Source organism: Gopherus flavomarginatus, chromosome 6, assembly GCF_025201925.1.
Source record: "Gopherus flavomarginatus isolate rGopFla2 chromosome 6, rGopFla2.mat.asm, whole genome shotgun sequence".
In the NCBI taxonomy this organism is placed as follows: Eukaryota; Metazoa; Chordata; order Testudines; family Testudinidae; genus Gopherus; species Gopherus flavomarginatus.
The window spans coordinates 118,595,183-118,617,752 of NC_066622.1; the positions used below are offsets into that span (position 1 = coordinate 118,595,183).

Consider the following 22,570-nt stretch of genomic DNA (forward strand, 5'->3'; position numbering starts at 1 on the left):
TATTCTTCAATTAGTTGATTACCATAGGTTGTCCCTATACTCTGGGTAGCTCATCAGGATGTCTAATAGCTGGATCATATTGATTATCCTGCAGTTAATCATGTCTGGTATTTTCATTTATCAAAGCCAAAATACATGTAATTAACTCTGAAATGATATAGCTCACTATAAAGTGATTTTGCTACTGCCATAGAGATAACTTAGTGTAGATTATACTAATATGAAATGCAAGTTGAAATTAAATTAATAGTATCATGTCCATCAAGGAGTAATAATTTAAAAAAAAAAAGTAAACTGCTACACAGAAAAATCTTTTATAGTGACAAAAAATAAATGTTATCACCAGGCCTCTTATTAGTTACATTTTAGGGTTTACTGCCTCTTGAGTCTTTCCCATGATTAAAGCTATGTTTTAGTCGTGGGGATTTTTAGTAAAAGTCATGGACAGATCAGAGGCAGTAAACAGAATTTCATGGTCCGTGACCTGTCCATGACTTTTACTATATACCCAACTAAATCAGGGGTGGGAGTGGGGCAGGCGGTGCTGTAGGGGGTGGCAGGGCTGGCAGACTCTTTACCTGGCTCTGTGTCTGCATGGAAGCGACATCCACCTCCCTCTGCTCCAAGGCGGAGGTGTTGCCAGGGAGCTCTGCATTCTGTCTCTGCCCCGAGTGCCAACTCCGGGAACTGTGGCCAATGGGAACTGCGGGGGCTGTGCTGGCAGGCGGAGGCAGTGTGCAAAGTCCCCTGGCCCCTCTGCCTAGGAACCAAGGGATGTTGCCAGTTCCAAGGAACCCCCTGAGGTAAGCATCGTCCAGAGCCCTCACCGCCTCCTGTGCCCCAATCCCCTCCCACACCGAAACTCCTGCTGCTGGGGGAAGGGGGCAAGGTGGCCCGAGACTGCCCCAGCCGCGGACAGCACAACTGGTTCCGGGGCTCCCAGAGCTGCTCAGGTGGCCCCTGGGCTAGGCGCACTGGCCGCTGAACAAGTCACAGAAAGTCATGAAATCCATGACCTCTGTGACAAACTCGTAGCCTTACCTGTATCCAGTTAATGGCAACAAGGTTTTTGAGCAACTTTTTTTGGGAAAGCTCTGTAACCTTTAAAAAACTTTACATCCAACCACTCCATTTCTCTTTGTCTCTTTCTGTGTAAGGCTGGAATAGCTATTTGGAGGAGCTGGGTTCTTTGTTGTTCAGGGGATTTATGATCTTCACTCTGATCAACTACTGTACATATTCGTTAAAAGGGAGAAAAATCTCCCATTCCCATTCTTTGCCTTCATTCTGTCTGTTGTATGTGCCTTTCTGATTCAGGGACCTGCAGGTGCTGGTGATCAGTGGGTGATTAGCCTGAGTGAGGATTTCAAGATCAGCGGCTGCTTCATTGCAAGGGCACTGAGTCCTGGTCTACACGTAAAAATTAAATTGACCTAGCTAAGATGCTCAGGGCTGTGAAAAATTTCACCTCCCAAAAAACCTTGCATAGTCTTGATTACTTTATAGACAGGCAAAAAAGCGAAGAAATATAATTTCATAATCATTGCACAGAATTTCCAGCATTCCCTTTTTCAGTACTTTCTATGATGACATAAATTAAAAATAATTATTCTTTGAGTTAGTTTGCTTACAGGAGTTATTACTGTGTCAATAGTCCTAGGTCACAGCTACCTCAAATTTTCTTAGGCATTTTGTTGCAAATATTAATGACTGATGACAACTCCAAATTATCTTGTAATTTTAACAAAGGCATCAGGGAAAAATAAGTGCTTCTTGGTTAGATGGCCATAAATAAGTAGATCACAAATAAAGAACCTTTACTTTTATTATGCAAAATGACTGTGTAGCTGTTAATGGAATTTAGTTGATATTACGATAGTTATACTTTTGCAAGCTTATGGAAGAGCTCTCCCATCATGATATTTTGACAGCTCTCTGTAATAATATGGGAGAGTGATGTGTCTAACAAGGTCTCAGAGAAAAGATACCTTGTTTGCATTTCAGAACTTGTAATTCAATATGTTTTGCAATGGAAAATACATGGGAAAAATGTCTTCCATCTCAGCCTACCATTGCATCTATTAAACATATGCATAGCGTGCTGCTGCTTGAACTGAGTCAATGGGACTCGTCTCAAAGAACGATCTCACTCTGGTCCCGTAGAGTAGGATCTAATTTGCAGTTTTTTAGAAGCTTTTTCTGTTGCCGTGCACAGCATTGTACTCCATTAGCCTGTATCACAGTTCATTTTGTATTGTATCAGGTTGTGTTCCACTCTATTTTATACCAAAGCTGTTGTGTGAGCTTAAATGTAGCAGGTGCTGCCTGTCCATTCTATAATAACTTTGTCCTACTGTGTGGATTTTAAGATATATTATGCTCTTTGCAAGGGAATGGTACAACCTAAAGAATCTCAGTCCCGTCTTTCTCCATCTGCATTCCCAACCTGATTACAGCTGTGCAAGGCAAAGCACCGGTGTGTGGTATATGATATTTTACTGAAATAGATCCTATTATATTTGTAAATTATCTGTACATATGCATGAAACAATGACTGTTTGAAAAATGCATCAATACCATGTACAATGCAGTTAATACAATAAACACATTGTAATCTGTTTGGATTTCCATAGCCATAAGCAGCTGGAGGTGTCTGCAAAAGTGGAGTAAGCAAAAGTTAAATATTAGACCTCTGATAGGAGGAGTAAAATAATAACAGAAAGTGTCTGCTACTTTAGTACCTCTGTAAGAACAGGCCTAAATCCTTAGGCCCGGAACCTGAGCAATATGTAGGCCCATGGCTTCTACAACTAGAGGAGCTCTTCACTGGTTTCAAGTCCAAGTCTAGTAGGAATAGGCAAGTGTTTCCTGCTCCATCACAGAGCCTCCACCTGTCTGCTGCTCTGCCTACCCCATGTGGACACCAGTCGGCGTGTCTATACTAAAAACTTAAGTCAACTTATGTGAGGTCGGTTTACTGTCACTGCAGTAATTACCGTGGTGGTTCACATCCACGCTACACTCCTCCTGTTGGTGGTGCGCATCCTCACCAGGAGCACTTTCACTGACTTAACGGAGAGCGGGGAGTGCTGGGGCTGAGAGCCCAGGTTCTCAGCTCCATGCAGCTCCCCCCCTCCCCTTCGGGCTCTTGGCTCTCTGCCGGGAACCCGGCTGCCCCCCTGGGCTCTCGGCTCCCTGCCAAGAGCATGGCAATTAACCAGGCTCTCAGCTCCCCTTCTGGAGTCAGGGCGGCTTCCAGGCTCCCAGTGGGGAGTGGGAAGCTGGGTGTGGGGATCCAGGGCAGCAGCCCGGCTCAGAACGGGTGGCCAGGATTTCGGGGGCAGCCTGGCTCATAGCAGAGAGGCAGTGGGGAGCAGCCCAGCTGAGAGTGGGGAGCCAGAAGCCTGGGGGCAGCCTGTCTTGGAGTGGAGAGCCTGGGCAGCCGCCCAGCTGGGAGTCTGGAGCCCCCCCACCTGCCCTGGGGTGAAAGCCGGAGCTGTGAGGCTTTCTTGTCGATTTCATGGCTCCAGCGTGGAGACAACTAGACAGACACTAGGTCACCCTAACTACACCGACATAAGCCCTGTGCCTCTCACGGAGATGGAGTTATGATGTCAGTGTAATAGGGCACTTACATCGCCAGGAGCAAGGCTGTAGTGTGTATGCTGACATAATTAGGTCAACGTAAGCTGCCTTACGTCAACCTAACTCTGTAGTGTAGACCAGGGCTGAGACTGTTACAGCCTGGTTGCTGGGGTGACCTTTGGCAGGAGGGAACACAGATGGGGGAGGTTCAGTCAGGGAGATTTGTGGGTCTGTTCCCTGTATCTCGTTGCCTTGTGAATTGGGGGAAATGTCAATGCGTCAGTTGTTCTCGCCAACGTGTGTGAGGGTTTGTAGACAGAAAATTCTCTCTGAAGTTGAATTAGTTGGCTGTTGTTTAGCTTGTTTAACACTGGGATGTCACAGCTCCTGTTCTGGCGGTAGGCAGGATATCTACAGAACTGGTTTTTTCCATGGCTGAAAATGATCTGCGGGCCTCCTGTCTCTCTTAGGATTTGTGTAGTGCTCTGCAGCTTCATAGGGGTTTGGTCCTGGGTTTTCTATCCTCAGACTGATTTGCATACTTGGGCAGGAGACAGTTCCTATGGAGTCAAGATCTGCAACACTTGGCAGATGTGAACCTTCTACATTTACAGAGGGGGTCAGGGAATATATGCCCCTTCGTCCTCACCTGATTCTTGATGGAGGTGGCAGTCTTGGCCCACTTTATCGTGAAGAGTTCCATCCTGACCCCAGGATACTTGGTGTGCCTTGTGAGTTCCGCTGCTACGGAGACACAGCTGCACTGGGGTACCAGTTAGGTAGCAATCTGAGCCATGGATCTGAGGGCACATTGGATACCCAGGTATGGAATGTTCTTTTTGCCAATAATCTGAACTGAGATTCAGTTTTAAGTTTTTCTTTCTCTTTGGGGGGTGTGTGTGTGTCTTGTTTTTTAAAGCCAGCTTTTATTCTTTGCTAATCTTCAGAAGCAGCCCAAGAAATGACATTTATGCATATTTCATAATGTGATTTCTGTAGGCATACGGAACAAACAAATCAATTTCTCAGCAGCATGCTGTTTAAAAGAAACAGCAACAACCTGTGGGATAAGTTGCAGAAGCTGTTAAAATTAATTATAAATGGCAGAAGATATAATCTAAGAGGGGAAAAGTGCTAATGTGTGAAGAATAATAAACATTCAGTAGATTAAAAGGAACTTTCTGTCATCTGCTTATTTAAACTTCATATATTTATAAGTATCATAACATGTTAAAACAATGTATTGCTTACTAGCAACAATACGTTCACCATTTTATTCTGGTTTTTAAACAGCCTCTTCCTATCTCAAATACTAGCTTTTGTCTAGTCCAGTTTTAGAGTTCGTTTTTCAGTATGTTCATGGATAGGCCTTAATTGTTGTCTCAGCTACATGTGCGTACTGCAGAAGTAACTGCTTTGGACACAGTTTGGTTACACCAGTATAGGAGAGAGGGGAATCAGGTCGATCTATTTAGCATAGGGGATGGTTTTTGTCTATTATTTAGCATAAGGGGTGGTTTTCGTCTAGCAAGGTCTCAGAGGATAAATATCTAATCTGCATTTCAGAATTTGTAATTTAATATTTATTGCAATGGTGTCCTTCCTCATTTACAGTCCATGTTTTGCAGTACATTGTTTTGCGCAAACCAGCTCATTTTTGCCAGCAGAATGGGTGTAACCTGTAACTTCTTGAAAAATTAAGCTAAGTGGAACAGCTACATTTCTATTTCAGCTGAGGTGCAGTTTGCTGTTTATGAGATAATGTCAAGTACTGGTGTACTATACTTCCATTATTTGTAATACCCTCTTAGTTTAGCTGGAAGTGTGTTTGTTTGTTTTTTGTCCTTTCTCTTTTGGTTTTGTGTTATGCATTTGATAAATATTCTTGGTTTTTATCCCTGTTTCTGATTGAACATGATATTAAATTAACATGATTTAATAATATTTTACATATGTCTATAGTGAAAGGTTGTAAAGGATCCCAGAGCATTTCGGAAGCTATGTGTGTGCTCCAGCATTGAAATACAGCCTCCTCTAAATGGAGGGGAAAGGAGTCAGCAGTCATCCAGCTTAGTGCAAAAAAAATTGTTCCTAGGTATCTTTGGGCAAATCCATCCTTTTTAAAAACAAATGAACAAAAGCACTATAGGCTCTTTAATATTCATGTAGACCAGGCTGGACCACAGATATTAAAGTTTCATTGTGATGAAATTCCTTTCCACCATGCAGACACATGCAGCAAACTTCCATTTCTGTTCCTCAGGAGTGGTGGAAATAAAGGGCTGAATTGTCCTTGATGGGATTTGAATATGTGGTTTCAAGTGCTATAGGTACTCCAAACTTGATTGTGTTAAGTTACCTATCTTACTGGCTTTTTATTATCCATTTCCTTGTTGGAGCATCCACAATGTTGTGATCACTGGGTTGGGAATAAGATTGCCTTGAGGAAGCAGGTGGGAGAAGAAGGGATAGGATCAGGCTACTTCTGTGTGCAGACCATCTTTTGTTTCAGACATGCCCTCTGTGTTCCTAGGTTCTTCGTTCCTATTGCTGGCCTCCATCCAAGGCTTTATGGAAGAGAAGGCTACCTTCTTGACCATTCTTGTCATCTTCCTCCACCGCATCTTCTCTAGAAGGTGTTTCCAGAGGTCCGTTAACTTTCAGTGCAGCCTTTTGATCACACTTTAACCTTGATCCTGCAAGGAGAAACATAAGCACAAACTCGTGTGAAGCCTCCTCAAGGCCTAGATCTGGGACTGTCCTTAGTCTTTCTGCTTTTCAGACTGACAGATGGATGGTGGTGTGGAAATGTTGATCTGAATGCCTGGAGGGGGAGAGGTTACTGGCTCTGGTGGGGGAGTGTTGCTTATAATTCTCAGGTGAACATTCAGTGTGTGTCTGCTGAAAGATCAGGGGAATGGGATGGGGGCGGGGGCTCGGTAAGATGAACTGTTGTGTGATTCTGATCAGACGGAGGTGTGCAAATCTTTTTCTGTGGCTAGAGTCAAGGTTGAGTAGGTAAAGGAGGAAGATGAGGTGAAGAGAGAACAACTCTGCTTATATGTAATAGGTTCTATGTGTGTTAGAAAATACTCCTGATTAGGAGGTCTAGTTACAGAACAATAGTTCCTAATATGATTAACACATTCTGGAGCCAGAATAGAATCATAGCTACCTTTCAGTTTCTGGGTGAAATTTCAGGTGTTTGGTTTTTGACCTATGACTTGAGACTTGCCTGCTTGAAAGACAACCTCTGTTCCTGTGCAGTTGCATGCAGTGGAGATTCTGGAGCTGTTTTGTATTTAATTTTTTTAAATTACATTTAAAAAAAACTGTTAAAAGAACATTATGGTTATAAAATCAAGCATTTAAAAGTTAGTAAATGTGAAAAGTTAAGTTGCCCATGCAACCTTAATTCAGCTTCCGTGCGTGAAGTTCTTTAGATAGTTTCTCCAGACATCACACAGAACCCAGCTCTCCGGGGTAGAATGGATGAATAGTGTCTAAGGCTGGGTTATGAGGCCTGACTAATAAGGGCTGTGAGGTGCACCCTGGTTAGCGGAACAGCTGATACTACAACTCATGGTCTTCCTGATTCCCTGCCTCCCTCTACTCCAGTGAGGGATAAGGGAATAGCAGTGGCTGCTGCTGTGGCAACCATCAGTCCAGAGCTCTAGCTCTCTGCTCACCATACAGGAGGCTCAGTGGGGTTTAGGGATGTGCTCAGTGCAGAAGGAATGATGAGAGAAGAAGCTTTACTGAACATGTGCAAGTGATGATTTTCAGAGGCTTTTGACTCTCAAATCTTGGTGACTTTGCAAAGAGAACTTCTTGGACTGTGCCCCATCAGACAAATGACAGCTGTTCAAATCATGGAAGTGCTAGAGCTTTTTGAAGATCGTTAAAACAGTTTCTGTGTCTGGCAAAAGTACCTCTTTCCCGTCGTTCTTGGAAGCCGTTAACTTCTTTTCGCTGACACTTAAAAATAAAATTCAGCCTGAGGCAGAGAGCAAACAGAGAAAATAACCCAAATGGTTAAAAATTTGGCAGAGTTATAAGAAACTGAAAACAGGAGCTTATGATGGAAAGTATTAGGCAATTTAACTATGTAGGTGTTGCTAATACCTGTAATTATTTATCGAGCAGCCTACATGGTGGGATCAGTGGGTTTTATGTTTAATGTGTTTAAATGAAAATGTTGTAATTGTGTTAACAAATCCTCCTACAGCTTGGCGAAGTCCATGAAATCACACTCCTCAGTAATATGCTTCTGAAAGACTCTTAGCTATACAAGGTCAGTCATGTTGTGTTAGGGGAGCTGGTTACACTATATTTTACAGTGTAGACTGGACTTGAAGATGCCACCTGCAGAGTGCTCTTTACTAAATTTTACTTGGTTTGGTTGGTTTTTTTTGGTTTTTTTGTTTTTTGTTTTTTTTTTGGCAGGATATTCTTAAAGCTAACTGCTTACTTGGAAATTTGATGTTGATGACTCACATCCATCAATTTGGAATTTCGTTCTTATTCTCAGGTGGTCTGAAGGCAGAGTACGTTGGGCAGTTTGTTCTTTAAACATAAGAGAAATCTCATCTGTGAAGGTTAAGGAAATTAAAACACTACAGTCTATTGGCCTCAGGGCAGAATTTTGGATGGAGTTTATCAGGGGCTGGCATTACTGCTGAGCTTTGCACAATTAATTGCCAATGACTGCACAGAGTTTGGCTTTCTGCAGGGACTGGAAAATTTTAGGCCAGGTCTACACTAGAAACTTTAGCCAGTGTAATGATGTTGGTTAGGGGTGTGACTTTTTTGTAACCTTTTTTTATCTTGGCAAAAGCATGTGTAGACACACCTATAAAAGTGTTTTTGCCAGTACAGTTTATTTTGCTCAGGGTACTGATGTAAGTTATACTGGCAAAAGCACATTTTTGCCAGTACCAGCTATGTGTACAGTAGAAGGACTTGTGGGTATAGCCACACTGGCAAACCTTTTCTGATATAGACTAGACCTTAATGTTTGAACTCTCACCAGTATGCTCCTGGACGTCTAGAAATTTCAACGGTTGCAGCTCCCTAATAACATAAAATAATTACCACTCAGTCTTCGTTTGATTCTCTTCTGATGCATCAAGAGCAATTTTGTTGAAGGTTCAAGTTAATGGCGTTTGCATTTTTGTAAAATCAGGGTGAATGAGAGCAGAATCAGGCCCAGTGAGTTTAACTTTCTGTAGGAGTACATCTACTCTTGAAAAATGAGTATCCATATTGCAAACAAGTCCCTTATCTGACATAAATGACAATGTAGGTGAGGCAATTCTCTGATTAGGTCCATGGAAAATGTTCAGAAGGCAGTCCTTAGGTGTAACTTCCTGCACAGGAAATCTAAGTTCATGATCTTAGAGCTTTTTAAATGAGAACCTTCTCCTTGCTGTGCAATGCAACACTCTGGGTGGGCAGCAGCAGGGTTACTCTGATAAAGGCTAGCGAGAACACCTTCCCATCAAACAGTGGAGAAAGGACAGGCCCCTTATGTCTACACTCCAATTAGACACACACGGCTGGCCCATGCCTGCTGAGTCGAGTTCTCGGGGTTTTGGGTTAAGGGGCTGTTTAATTGCGGTGTATTCATTTGGACTCAGGTTGCAGCCTGGGTTATGGGACCCTGCAAGTTGAGAGAATCCCAGAGCCTGGGCTGCAGCCCAATCCCGAACCTCTACACTGTAATTAAACAGCCTCGAACCCTGTGAACCTGAGTCAGCTGGCATGGACCACCCACGGGTTTTTAATTGCGGTGTAGCCATAAGGTTAGAATGAATGGTATACAGAGTATTTTGTAAGTTACTAAATTGTTCGGTGTTCCGGCCAGGATTGTATTGCGGGGTTAAGGTCCTGATTAAAGTAGAGGAGTCTTTCTAAATTAATTTTAGAAATTTCTAAATTGGTTCTGCCCCCACTAAATTCTGTGGGAGTTTTGCCATTGAGTTCAAAGGGAGCAGGACCGGACCCTTTAGTGCATGTGTCATTTTAATGTTGTCGCATTTTGATAATTTAGAAATCAACAGGTTTTTTCCTGGAGGTGCTGTCCTGATAATGCAGTGTCAAAAATGGTTTATTTTTGTCTGTCTGTGGTCTGTCCAATATAATGTGACACCTGCTTTATAACATATGTCATTTGGTGCTAACATGGTCTCACTCCTCTGCTCATTGCTAGAGGCCTATGCAATTTGGAGAAAATTAAGGGCCAAATCCTGCAGACACTAATGAGTGTGCTGAGAGGTCCTGTTAACATGAATGAAATTTTTCACACATGTAGGCACTATGGCCCCAATCCAGCCATACATTTAATCCCATGCTTAACTTTAAACAAGAGTAATTCTGATGTCCTCAAATGTGCTTAATTATAGGTATGTTAGTAGTCCCATGCTTAAGTGCTTTGCTGGATCAGGGCCTATGTTAGTTAGCATTTGCACAGTCACATCCTAAATGTGATCAAGCACCACTGATCCTTGATTGGCTTGTATTTTCTCTCACTATGACCCAGTCAGTAGTGAAGAGTGCAAGCAGTGTCTCTGTCCTGACCCATACAAGAAGTAAGGGGTTAGGAAAAGCTGCATAGCAAGGCTACTTCACATGAAAGGCTGTTAGATTCAGGTCACTGAGTTTGGACTGCTGCTTTTTATGACAAAGTCTAAAAATGCAGATTTGTAACAACTTATGTTAATGGATTCAGACTGCTTGAATTTCACACTGAATAACAGCAGGAATTATCAGAGATGGTGACTTATGAGATCTGATTGAATGTAATCTTTTCTCAAAATTAAACTGATAAAATGATGTCATATCACAATATTTTTATTAACATTCTTTGATTCAAAAACTATTGGACTAAGGTTTTTTTTTTACAATAAAATGAAAGTAATAGAATGACAAATCAAAAATATTCAATGAATTTTTAAAATGCAGTGTCACATTTTGAATGCAGTTTTGTGATTATGGAGAGCTGAATGCAATACCTTTTACCCTCAGGCTGCCCACTTTCATACATTAAAAATATTCTATTTAAATGCAGATTTTTATTTGCTATCTGGCATAGCGTTCAAGGAAAACAGATCGGAGAGAAGGCAGAAATATAAATCTGTTAATTTAATTATACGTTTCTTATGACCTGTAAAAGTATGGGGCTTTTGTTAGTGTGTGTGGAGGGGATGTCACGTGTGTCTATTTAAAAAAGTGTGATATCCCAGTTTCTAAAGAAATATTGGAAGGGAAATGTAAACAAAATACTTACAACAAACCCTTAAGTAAAATTAATAAGCTTAAGTCCATATACACACAGATGCACGTGCAGCGTACTCAGTATATGTGGCCTGATCTTCCATACGTGCATGGGGATAACTGCTTACTTGAGTTAAGCTACTCCTGTGCATGTTTGGAGGGCCAGGTACAGGTTTTGGAACCAAGGGTCAGATCCTTGAACTGCATCTGTGAAATGTCTCATTTAGGGCTCTGCACAGGAACAGTGGGTCCAGCGATGTGGAGTCATTTGCAGGATCAAGGCCTAAACTAAATAGAAAGATTTAGACTCTTTCATTGAATTGGTTTCTTCTCTTCCTCAATCTGAAAAATACTATTTGGAGTCATCGGCAAAAGGAAAATATAGGGAAGATTCTTTAGCTTTCCCTTTTTGTATTTTGAAAGAAGTTTCCCAGTTTTGTTGCAGTACATTTAAGTGAATTTTAACTTTCATTTGCTTTTGTTAAAATAGATTGAGACGTATTACTGAATGAATTAATTTCATTAATGACAAATGAACTGGCTTGTTAGAGTAGCCACTCTGGAAATATAGGGGTCCACTGCATAAGGCAGAAATTATGACTAAATAGAATTTTGAAGGCCAAAGATGTACCTTTTGCTACTTGCTTGACCTTCTACCTTGCTAAGAACAAAATAGGTCACACTTGTTTTTAGTATTGTTTTCCTCTCTTATTTACAGTACTATGTAAAGAATTCTGAAAACCCAGTATTAGTTAAATGTCAGTGTCAATGATGGTTGGGCTGAGTGCCAGTAGAGGATATCAGATGATGTTTCTTTGTTTTTCATTTATAATGATTTTGAACTGTCTGGAACCATTAAGTTGCACAGTAGTTAACCCCTGTAAACATATGGTCTGATTTCTGTTACTCTCTGCCTTCCTCACACCCTACTCCTCCATCCTTTCATTTGTCACGCTGGTTTGTTGCATCTTGTCTCAAACTAGACAGTAAAATCTTGCGGGCTCTGTGTCTACCATGTGTTTGTACAGTGTGTTGCACAAAGAAGCCCTGATCCTTGGACTGGAGGTTAGAGGAGAGTGTGTGTGTGTGGGGGGGGAGTCCATAATCTTGACTCCAGTACCGACTTGCTGTGTGTGAACTTCTACAAGTCAAAATCTCTCTAAGCCCCCGTTTCTCTCCCTCTTAAAATAGGATAATGAGACTTAGTTACTTCATAGTGGTTGTGTAACTTGCATAACTAACTAATGACTATGGAGTGCTGTATGCAGAGTTGTAGCCATGTTGGTCCCAAGATATTAGAGAGCCAAGGTGGGTGAGGAAGTATTTTTTATTGGACCAACATCTGTTGGTGAGAGAGAAGCTTTCAACTACACGGAGCTCTTCAAAAACTCTTCTCCTTGTCTCTCTAATATCAAGTGCTAGGGCAGCGCTCATTATTATTAAGCCCATACAATAGGAGTAGAATGCCCTAGTCCTGGGCTTCTTACTGCTGATTACTCTATGCCATGTAGCCCCTGGGAGTTTTTTACAGTAGTACTGGTCAAGGTTTGGCACAAAAGAAGTTTTTTGAGCATTTTATATTCTTCACTGCAAAGAATTTTCAGTTTCCTGAAATTTCACAGGAATTGAAATTTATGATCGTGTGAAATCACACAAAGTGAATAAATAGAACCAAATTCTGTTTTGAGGACCAGCTCATCACGAGTTTTACTGTAGACGTATAAGTGTCAAAATTGTATTCTGCATTACTAGTCTGCACTTCCGTAACGGGAAGATGTGGTAGTAAAATTATAGTGACAATGGAAAGTGGGAATGTTTTGGCTTCTACCTTATTCTAAAAAATTCTTATTGTGAAGAAAACATTGTTTATGTCTAATATTCTGGAGAACAGTTTGCAAAAATAGGGAAGTGCTAATAGGTTCATTCTGCCATTTGCAAACTCTTATACAGGCAGTATGTTATTTAAGGTCACACAGGGCGTTGAGAGCAGATCTTAAGTTGTCTGATCACGAGCCTGAACTCTTACTTGTGGGCCATTGCCTGTATTGAGAAAGACAGTGAAACCTGCAGAAGGATGGTCTGGTGTATAAAGGCTACGCATGCAATTTAAAAATCCATGGGGAATGCTTTATCTTATGCATTCAGTTTTTCAAAATAGCTAAGCAGTGTGGGGATATACTTAAGAATGTGTGTCACTTTCCTTGTTTGGACTGTTCTCCCCTAAGTTCTCTTTGCTTCTCTCCCTTTACAAATTTACCTCCAACTCACCTTTACCTTTCTGGCAAACCTCCCAAGCTTCCACAAGAGGTAACACCAACTGTGGATTGTTTAACTGAGAGATCCCTAGCAACGTAGAGCTTAAACTGAACAATCATGAAATACACTTGGGAGCTTGCAATCAGAATTAGGGCCTTTATTATAAATTGTGGCTTTTTTTTTTTCTGTTTGGGGCCTCAATCCTGTAAACACTTGTGCATTTGCTTCACTTTACTATCCAATGAAGGCTACGGGGGCTACTCGTGCTAGTAAAGTTAAGCACATGCACAAGTGTTGCAGGACCGGGACATAGAGGAGCAGAACTTGAAATGCTTAAATATATGTGAAACCTAGGGGAAGCAATGTCAAGTGAGCAGAGCAGAGGACTGAGAGTCAGTCATACTTCTGGGTTCTAATCCTGCTCCTGCTCCCGCTCCCAGTATGTTGTGTGATATTGATTTAGGGACAGATTTTTAAAGGTATTTAAGTGCCTAACTGCCATTGATCTCAATGGAAATTAGGTGCCAACAATCTAGCCCTGCAATCACCGATTCTCTCTTTCACAGTTAATCCATTATCATTGGGGTAGTAATACTTTCAACAGTACAGGAGTGAGGTGTGGCATAACTATGATTTATAAAGCAGAGCATAAAATGTAATATTGAAACTTAAAATTCCATTTACCATGTCTAATAGACCTTTTGAAAAGAAAAGGGCTTTTTTAACTAAGTCCCTTTGAACTATTTAAACAGGAGACTGATAAATGTTTAAATTGTTCAAGAAAGTGCGCGTGAATACTGTACATCTACTTTTTCATGTTTGACTTGGAGCTGTTCAATTTGAAACTGGAGACTTTTTTTGTGATTTTTTTATTAAAAAAAAAGGAAGAAAATCAGTTGAATTGATTTATGTGTTGCCTTTACTCTCACAATAGTGAAAAGCTCTCATCAAGTATGTATCAGATTATTTTATTATGCCAACATTAATATTGGAAGCACACACGTAATCTGGAGTCAGCAGGTTCATACGCTACTATCTCATTAAATTTTCAGGCAAAAGCTGCAAAAATTAATTGGAGGCATGTAATAGTTTAGAATGTGAGCTGGCTTATGGTAATATAAATTACGTGAAGAGAAGACAGTTTTATATACTGAGAGGGGGAAAACTGGTTTACTTTAATGAGAAGAGATAGAAATGTGGAGCTATTTTTTCATTACAGATGCACTCTAAACTGTTTGGACTTCCTTGATGAATAGAGTTAATTCTCTGCTACAGTTCCAATAATTCATCTTGCACAGTTTAATGACTTCTAGATAAAAACAGGATTGAAATGTTAATTTCTATGAAGAAATTGGAGTACTCTCATAGATCAGGCTTTTTTTCTATTAAACTGCTAGTTAATTTCACTAAACAAGTCTCTTGGAGATATTTCATGCTACATAGATTTTTGTATTTCTTACCTGCTTTTTTATTTTTGTTTATTATGTCAGTGGTTGTAAACGTTGGCTTCTGTAGAATTCAGCCTTGTAGGAATTTCAGTTGTACTTAATCTGCTGTCGTAATAAAAGTTGTGGGATTGGTTTTGTTTTGTTTTATTTTTTAGTACACTCAATGATTTTTAAGCCCTTTGATGTTTTCTCCCGTAATTTATTTACAAATTAATGTTATAGTCCCATCCAATGAATCTTCTGTTGAGTATACTTCTGAGAGCATGGGGAGCAGATTCTCAGCTCTTGTATGTTGTTGAAGTTCCATTGGCTTTACTGGAGCTGTGACAGTTTGAACCAGCTGAGACTACCCCATGGTCAGTAAGGTCTTACTGAATTAGTTTATATTGAATATGCAGCTCATGTTGTAGCATTGTGAATTGCTGGGCGGTTAGCAATCTCTGAACAGTGGTCTCATACTTTGAGTTAATTTTTTATTATTGGTGGTGGTCTTTATTTGTACAGTGTTGTCTTGGTTCCTAGGAGCTTCAGTCATAACCAGGACCCCAGTGTGCTAGGTGCTGTACAAACAGAATAAAGACAGTCCTTGCCCTAAAAAGCTAACAGTCTGGTGATTTATCGTTTTAATTTCATCTTAATTTTTCTTTACTTGATTTTCAATTTGACATTTACCCTTTTTAGTTAGAGAGGAGTTTTGGTAATTTCACTTTTTGTTTTTCATTTTACTATTAGATCTTTTTAAATAATTTTAAACAATTTTATCCTTGTGGCAGCTTCACTTCCCTTCTTGTTTCACACCGTTGACTTTTTCATGTATTTCCATTTCTATTATCATACTTTGGGTAAGTGCTTTTTGTTCATTCACTATTAACAAGAACATAAGAATGGTCATACTGGGTCAGACAAACGGTCCATCTAGCCAAGTATCCTGTCTCTGACAATGGCCAGTGCCAGATGCTTCAAAGGGAATGAACAGAGAAGGGTGTTTTCAAGTGATCAGTCCAGTCCCAGTTTCTGGCAGTCAGCTGATTAGGAGCACCCAGAGCATGGGATTGCATTCCTGACCATCTTGACTAATAGCCATTTATGGACTTGTCCTCCATGAACTTATCTAATTCTCTTTTGAACCCAATTATACTTTTGGCCTTCACAACATCCCCTGGCAATGAGTTACACAGGTTGACTGTGCATTGTATGAAAGAGTGCATCTTTTTGTTTGTTTTTAAATCTGCTGCCTATTATTTTCATTGGGTGACCCGTGGTTCTTGTGTTATGTGACGCAATAAATAACGCTTCCCTGTTCACTTTCTTCACATCATTCATGATTTTATAGACCTCTATAATATTCCTCCTTAGTTATCTCTTTTCTAAGCTGAACAGTCCCAGTCTGTTTTTAATCTCTCCTCATATGGAAGCTGTTCCATACCCAAATCATTTTTATTGTACTTCTCTGCACCTTTTCCAATTGTAATATCTCTTTTGGGATGGGGTCACTGGAATTGCATGCAGTATTCAGTGTGTGGGCATATCATGGATGTATATAGTGGCATTATGATATTTTCTGTCTTCTTATCTCTCCCTTTCCTAATGGTTCGTAACATTCGTTTGCTTTTTTGACTGCTGCTGGACATTGAGCAGTTTTCAGAGAACTATTCACGATGACTCCAAGATCTTTTTTTTTTTTTTTTGGGTGGTAACAGCTAATTTAGATCCCATCATTTTGTGGGTTTATTTTTTCCCGTGTACATTACTTTGCACTTATCACCATTGAATTTCATCTGCCATGTTGTTTCACCCAGTTTAGTGAAGTGCCTTTGTAACTCTTTGCAGTTAACTTTGGACCTCGCGTTCTTGAGTAATTTTGAATCATCCACATTGGTTAGTTTCAGTTGTGATATTCTGCCATTTCTCCTTTTTGAGATCCACTGGGCCTGATCCTGCACTGTATATACTCAGGTAAAATTCCCATTAAATACAATAAAGGCTAGATCCTCAGCTGATGTAAATCTGCTTGATTTACATCTGCCGAGGAACTGACTCTTAATAAGGACTGTGAAAGTTACCTACTGCATGTAACTTCTGGTTGTCTTCCTTGATACTTTGGCTGCTGTTCCCTTCACCTGATGGCCGTTCCATAGTTGATATGCTTTCTGCTGTTGGCTGCATTTGTCCAGGGATTTTTCTGCATTTTTATTTTTTGCTGCTGCCATATTTTGATGGCAGTGCTCTGCTGGTGTACTAAATGTTGGTTTGACTGTCGTTGGATCTCGTTCTTTCCATTATTGACCACAGAATGGTCTGGCACTGTATCTGAATAAGCCCTGAATCTTGGTGAAAATTGGGTCCAAGTGTTGTGGGTTAGGCATCTTTGTCACTCACATCTTGAAGTAATTGTTGGACTTTCATTATTTTGTTTCCACTTTAATTCTAGTGCAAAGTTGTTTAGCTCTCCATTCAGTTTTAGTGGCTGATACAGAAGAATTTCTATTCTTAGACTGCTGGGATAGTGAAAGAGTGTGAAGGGCAGATTTAGAGGGCATCTGCCTTAGAATGTGCCACTCTGTATCTAGGTTGCTATTTCAGGTGCCACAGCAATATACTAAGTATTCACATATACTGAAAAATGCATGTAATAGATTATGCTGTTTTGATGTTTCGAGTCTGCTTTTTAGTCTTCTTCCAAAAGGTGTGTTGCATGAACATTTGCTCTGTTCTGTAGACTCCAGAAGGCCCTGTTAAAAAGAGCTGATATCATCTGTTATCTTTATCCTGATGAAGCCTGTTCTGCATGTCCCTTCTGTTAATTCAAATACCATGGTGTCACAACAGCAGTATCAAGCCAACTATACCTGGAGAGGCAACTATATCTGGAGAGACATGTAAATCTAAGGTAGACCGTTGACTGCTATATGATCATTTCTTCAAAGTTACTTAATTAAAAGCAAGATTTTGAGGAATACAGCCTATTTAGTTTGATCACATCATAATTGTTCCAACCTTAGGCTTGGCTTCTACCCTTTTCTCTTGACCCTTGAGGCATGAGCACCAGAATCTAATTAATCATTTGCTTCCCCAGTTCAGCAATTTACTTAAGCATGTTCCTGACTTTATACTTGTGAGCAATCCCATTGATTGAGGACTACTCATATGCTGAAAATAAAGTGTGTGCTTAATATCTTGCTAAATTCGGCTAATTGGGTCACATGTGCCAACCTCATTCTAGTTGTGAGGACTTTTAAAATTAAAATTGGAAAAGTTTTGATTGAACCTCATTCAAAGGATTTCCCTGTTCTCTGAAAATCACCAGATTTCACAGTGAAAGGCAAATAGCTGATTTTACATTTTCTATGAATTAAAGCTTCTAGCCTGTAGCGTCTTGTTCTACCATGGTTCTGATTAAGTTTTATCACTTATTCCACTTGGTCCACCTGTGTCATTTTGACGTCTTCATCGGTGATTCGATATCTCCACTTTTTCATTTGCCATCTTTGATTCCCATCTCGTATGTTCTCTGCTTGTCTTTACTGACTCAGTAACTGTCTGTCTATCTTTTCAATGAGTCATTGTCTGGTAGTAGTTCTAGTTTAACTCCACTATAAAATCCTCCTTCGACCCCTCATTGTTCACTCAAAAATCCAATTAACTGACGAATTCAACAGAGAATAAATAATGCAGGCCTGTCTAGATCCCATTTTTCTAATGCAGTGTCTGTGGCTGGAGAAGCCTGGTGAACTGTGTTTACCCCAGTATTTTTTAATAAGTAGTTAGTAAACATATAGTTGATTGTCTCTCTGCGAATATAGAAATAGATGAGGTGGGCATCCATGGCAACTTGTTCTAGTCGGGAGCCCAAAGAATGACTTTCTTTCTTTCCTTTCCTCTCTTCCTTATTAATGGACTTACTGTTTGTTTTATATGAGATTTGTTTGTGTCCGCTATTGTTACTGTGAAAAATGTTCAAACATGGGTGCTTAAAGTTAGGAGCCTCATTCTGTAGGTAGGAACCAAAATAAAAGTGGCCTGATTTTTCAGGGGTATTGAGCACCTGCAACTCCAGTGTAAGTTAGTGGTAATGTCAAGTACTTGGTTCCTCTGAAAATCAGGCTGCTTTTACTCACCCACCTAACAATGGATTTAACTTTATGCTACCCAAGCTTGAAAATTGTTGCCTTTGTTTATATGGTGCCATAAATACTTGTGGTGCTGTACATACAACTGGAAGACAATGGCACGGATTTTGAGAACTTGCATTCTAAGTAAGACCTGACATGACAAGGAAAGTTAGCAAACATTGGGAAGATGGAGGACAAGTGTTACAGAAACAAAATCATGTAGTGGCTTTGATTATTAATGCACACTTCTTGAAAATGGGTTTTTGTACATTCTTTCCACAACTTATATTCTCTTGAAGCAGTTATTTGGCTACATGAGAATTTTTAAACCTACAAGTAAAGAACTACAGAAAAGAACCCAATCCGAAATCTACTGGTTGAAGATAAATGTAACATTATAACATGGCTTGAAAGAAGAATTGGCGAACTACATGCACCCACTTGGTCTTGATACATGTTGTGTTGAGAACCTCTTTGTTGCCTTGCAGAGGGTAAGCGAAAGTACTCCCTCCCCTTGTCAGGACGAAATCTTTGTGTTGCTTCATTGTTTGTGACATTGACACTTGGACTTGTAAGGTCTGAAATAGGCTTCCTTCACATTGGATGAATGCTCTTCTCCTTAGCCCAAAAGTACAGAGTATTGACTGTCTCTCTCAATTTTGTTACTATTTAATTGTAACACATGAACTCTGAACTCTTAACGTTTGGAATCTGGGTTATATATGGATCACCCTTTTCCTCTAACCACATTGTTATCAGAGAGTAAAGACTTTGCTTCTAACTGTCTGAGAAATATTGTACATCAAAATATCATCTTTCTCCTCCTGACACCCCTGCATGTGCAGGATATAATCACCTGTCAGACAGATTAGTGCAATCTTTGTCAGTAGGACCTCTGTGCAAGCACTAGAAAAACATCAGCTGGCCCCAAGTTCTTGTGATGAGATTAATTGACTATGCAAAGTATAGCTCAGAGGTTTCTCCAATTACTTATTTACTGCACAGGTGTCCTCATAAAGTTTCAAATCAGGTTTGAGTGGATGCTCTCTTATGGCCTCAGTGCTGCTTACTTGAACTTTTTGTCTCCTCACGTTCCATATTGCACCATGTGCTTTTGGGTACTAGTTTATATTAACCATATCCAAACACTGATTGGAGATGGCAGGTGCCAGAGCCTTTGACAATTTTGCCCCAGGGCAAAGGAATTCTCTGCCCAATGACATTAGATCAGCAAATTCCACATCCAGGTTTAAAAGCAGTCAAAAGACATTTCTGTGTTCTCAGGCCTTTTAGTTGGTTGAAGTGAGCTATGTGTATTATTCTTTTCTTGTACAGTGCCCTGGGTTGTTTGTCATGAAAGGGGCTTTATAAATGGACATTGTGTTGTATTGTATGGTTTTGGTATTTGACATTGGATTAAACAAAGTGTTGTGTGCACGAAGTGTATTGTACAATTATTTTAACCTATTTTGCTTTCTGCTGTAGAAAATCTGCTTAAAATAGGACTTGCTAAAGTCATTGTACCATATACAAAGGGGTTATTAAAATGCACTCTAGAAATAGAAAATAGGATTAGAGGAGACACTTCGGCTTTGAGGCCTTCTTCAGCCTAACGAAGGCCTCATGGCCAAAATGTCTCCTTTAATCTCCTTTCCTATTTTCAGGTTTGAATTTTATTAACCCCTTTCTTCTTTCCCTCTGTCTTTTCTCAGTCTATATGCTGGTGTAATGTCAGTTTTCTTTCCTCGTAAGACACAAGAACTTACATTCCTCTGTAGTAGCAAGAACTTTTATACACTGTGCAGGAGAACAAGCAATTTATATAAACTAGCCAGTTGGTTTGTTTTTATTTTTTGCAATCAGTCAGGATTTTTTTCTTTCTTGTTAACAATAGAGGTCTGTTGTTCATTTGCCATATATAAAGAGCACCTGGAAACAGTAATTATTTTGTGTGAGATATTTCCTTTCACGTCTAGCTGAAGGCAATAGCAATTCACCATTGGCTACCTGAAATATGATTAGTTAGGTACTGAAGTGATCTGCAACATTACATTAAATCATTGCAATTCCATGTATTTCATGTTTCTTTTGTATTTTTAGATTGAAATTTGCTGGATGATACTGTTGGTATCTAATTAGTTTACTTCACTTTAACATTTTAGTTTTGACAAGCTAAACTCTATTTTAATTTAAAAAGTTTAGAAATTAGTGTTCCAGACTGGAAAATAACCTTTGTGATTCATTTCCAACTGCCATTTGTCAGTGAAGCACACTGAAAAAGACCGAGAACCTAGCAGAAAGCAATTGTGCTCAGTTTAACATGCTTTACTCTGAAGGAATCCTGTCTGACTTCAATTTTGCTTCAATAGTTTTTAAGAAAAACCACAGGTGACTCATGATGACAATGGAAAAATACATGGACATATAAAAGCGGATGTGTGGGTGGAGTAGAGTTGCATCTGACCTGGAAGTTGAGGAGGAAGAGCTTGAACTTAATTTTGGAGGAGAGGGGAAGCTGAAGTTGCACTGATGAAAAGATTTGGAACTTTGAAATTTTCTAACAAAAGAAAGGGACACTTTTTGATGAACATTTTTATGTGTTTTTTTTTTGACCAACGCTACAAGGAAGGATTTAACGACATGGGATTTGTAGTAAAATGACCTAAAGTGCATACTTGTGTTGTTGTAGCGTAATTACCTTTGTAAAGCCACCTCTGCTCATCATGTTATACTAACAAAATTAACACTGGTATGAAGAAGCCTTTTAAGGGGAATTGAATTTTTCTCTGAGTGTCCTCTGGCTTGAGTCTTTGTGTCACTGGGATATTTGTGGCTGATCTGCTGTACAGCATAGGATTTAATGTTCTATCTCTACATTGCGTGTTTTGTCACTAGAACCACTTGCCCACAAAAATCTGAGGTGTCAAAGTTTGTGGACATTCATGTAAAATCAGAAATAACGACTTGGAGGTCATAGAATTCAGGAGAACAATGAGAAGAGTCCTGCCTCAGTGTGGAAGGGTGAATTGTGGGCTTGAGGTGGCAAATCAGAATATCTTCTACGGTTTGAAAATCAGAGGGGAGAGTTTTTAGGATGGTACTTGGAAGCTTGTTTTGTATCTGCCTCTGTCTGGCTTAAAATTCAGGCCATGGCTCTGTGAGGGCTGCCATCTTGGCCAGCTCACCAGGGATTGAACTGGGAACCTGCAGAGCTAAAAAGATGAGCTACTCTAGTTTGAGCTCAAAAGCCAGTGCACAGAGGGGCACCTGTAACACTCTTCAATAGGTTACATCTTCAGTCTCCAAGTATTAAAAACTCCTATTTGAAAGAACGCTTAGGGATCAATTTTTAAATGTTGAGTGCCTTTATGATGTCCAAATTTGAAGGCTTAAAATCAGTCCTTGACTTTTCAGATGAACATTTATACATCTGAGCATCACTTTGGACATCCAGATGTGACAATTGAATATCCTGTTAAGACACCTACTTTGAAAATTCATAACCTTGTTCTGTAACTGTCACAAACCACACAACCTTTATGGATTTCCTGGCATGCTGATATGTGATGATTCAATCCCAGATTGTTTTTTTTTCACAAACAAAAGTAAACATTCAAAAAAGTCAGTTTATTTTCCTGAAATACCATATTAAATACCAAACATATTTCCATCTTAGAAAGGCTGCTCCTTCCTCAAAAGGATACAAATGCTAAGCTTAAAATCTTATAATGAAAGGTTAATTTTTCTCCCTCAATGTCTTCCTAAGTCAAGTCCTGCAGATGAGGGTATTCGCTATTTTGTACATTTCCAAAGACTGCTTCATATATCCATGATATCAGTTTTGTGTCTCTTGGCAACAGATTGGCTCTGGCACCCTAAGGACAGGGTGAGTTG

The 22,570-nt window shown here is 39.9% G+C and overlaps 1 protein-coding gene across 4 annotated transcripts in view; it reads left to right on the forward strand.

Annotated features, from left to right (window-relative positions):
* CTBP2 (C-terminal binding protein 2) overlaps positions 1-22,570 on the forward strand; it is a 237,224-nt gene that overhangs the window by 46,009 nt on the left and 168,645 nt on the right. For 2 of the 4 annotated variants that reach the window (XM_050959317.1, XM_050959320.1), the window contains exon 2: positions 6,119-6,233. The exons of the other annotated variants lie outside the window; for them this stretch is intronic. The gene's annotated coding sequence lies outside the window, so the exon portion shown is untranslated. The remainder of the gene's footprint in view (positions 1-6,118; positions 6,234-22,570) is intronic. 4 annotated transcript variants of the gene reach the window in all.